The sequence below is a fragment of the Coffea arabica genome, chromosome 8e (genome assembly GCF_036785885.1).
Source record: "Coffea arabica cultivar ET-39 chromosome 8e, Coffea Arabica ET-39 HiFi, whole genome shotgun sequence".
Taxonomy (NCBI): Eukaryota; Viridiplantae; Streptophyta; class Magnoliopsida; order Gentianales; family Rubiaceae; genus Coffea; species Coffea arabica.
The window spans coordinates 41,839,167-41,841,054 of NC_092324.1; the positions used below are offsets into that span (position 1 = coordinate 41,839,167).

The 1,888-nt window shown below is 35.5% G+C and overlaps 1 long non-coding RNA gene across 1 annotated transcript; it reads right to left on the minus strand.

Annotated features, from left to right (window-relative positions):
- Positions 1 to 753: 753 nt before the first annotated feature.
- LOC140012961 (uncharacterized) lies at positions 754 to 1,544 on the minus strand. Its single transcript, XR_011819991.1, has 2 exons — positions 1,280 to 1,544; positions 754 to 1,146 (listed from the first exon to the last, which is right to left on the minus strand). It is a non-coding gene; the product is annotated as an uncharacterized lncRNA (long non-coding RNA).
- Positions 1,545 to 1,888: the final 344 nt, after the last annotated feature.

The following is a 1,888-nucleotide window of genomic DNA, read 5'->3' on the forward strand; positions in this document are numbered from 1 at the left end:
TTTTTAACTAAGTACATTTTTGGAATTAATTTAGTAAGAACTTATGCATGAATTCGTCATATTGAATAACGCTAATTTTCTTCCTCATATTCTTCTAATGTTAATTTAGAGTCAAAATCAAGTAAATCTTCCGTAGAGCTGAAAATGTTTTTTGATTTTTGACTTTAAAAAAATATCCAGTATAAAAGGGTACTTCTTTTTGTCTTGGAGAATTGGTCAAATTGGTAAGGTGGAAGTGAGAAAATGTGAGCTGCGTCAGTTGGGGTTGATTTTGAGTAATTAATGCCCAGGTCAAGAGATTAGAATGCTGATCTCATGGTGGTATATATGAACGTTATCCATTACGGCTATACTCTAACGTCTCCATAATGTTTTTCTGGATGATACTGAACAAATGATGCACAAGAAGTTGGTGGATCAAGTAAAATGAAAGAATCGTTAAGTTCTTGAAACTATTATCCAAAATGGGTTTCTCGAGTTGAGTTTTATTCAATTTAACTTGGTTGATATAATATTAATTATAAATTTACTCTAACTTATTTGTATGAGTTGACAAATTTCAATTATCATGAAATTATGTTAGTTTACAGCATATATTGCAAGAATTACATTAATTGGACAAAATTCAATTGGAGAAGCTGTAGACTCTTTCTCGCTCACTCGTATATTTGGGAGAATTGCGTACAATTTTTTGAAATGTAATTAATCATTCCAGGTGATGTATCACGAATTTGATTATATACGACGCGTGGCTTCTGTTAAGAAAAGTACTCATTTTATTGAACATGATTCACTATCTCATGAATCACTGATATATCCCACCCTCGAGGAAACCGATATACATACTAAAAAGGGCATATATTATACCCATCATTTGGTACTCGTTTAGTATGATATTAGGAGTCTAGGAGTACGGACCCCAATCATGGGATTAATATTTAGCATAAGGCCAATTACAATACTCTTCCCTTCCACCAACAAAGTGAAGAGTGCAGCCGTTCGCGAAGCAGCAATTGGTGCAGTCTGTGTAGGTCTTCTCTCCATCACAGTCCACGTACTCGATCCCCAATATGCAATAGAGTGGGCAAATCTCGGGCCCAGGCCTGACAGCCGTGACCTCCACATTTGCTCCCAGAAGGATCATCCCTGTTTTCAGTACCAAAATCATTTTAAATCATGTGCAAATCAATTGAGAGATGGGATGAATAGTTCTCTTTTTATTTTTTGAAACTGCCCCAACAGGTTTAAGTCGTATACCAAAGAATAAAATTGTACATACCACAAAAAAGAATAACCATTGCACCAATCTTGTTGACTGCCATGATTTCCTTGTCTTCCAAAATTTGCCTTTGATTTGAGATGGCTTGGGCTTGTACCTAGGTTCTTATATAGACCGTGAGAAGCGTAAAGAGTGAGAGTCTATCATGCTACTAGGTGCAATTATTGTGGGATCAGTTTATCCTAAATTATGGTGCTTCAACAGAATTTTGGGACCCGTCCTTATGGTAAATTATTGGAAGCCAGTCAGCCCAGTCTGCTTTTCATTTATGATACCCATCCATTATTTTGGTTTCTTTTCAAATATTCCTAAAAACTTTTGAATTCTCATCACCAAATGAGCAGGGCAATGTTGCAATGTTTTTAGTTGATAAAACGTATCTGTTGACAAATTGACAAATGCAATGCGACAAACAAATCAGGAGTACCAAGAACGAGACAGTCGACCTAATTTGCCATATATCAGGATCTAATAAAGAAGAACTGCTCTAAGTATCCTATTGTAAACTGTGAATGACTTGCCCTTTGTTAGACTGTGTATTAGATAGAACAGCACCAAAACTTCTGTCTAAACTGATATATGGCTTGGCTTTTCTTGATTATGTCTGTA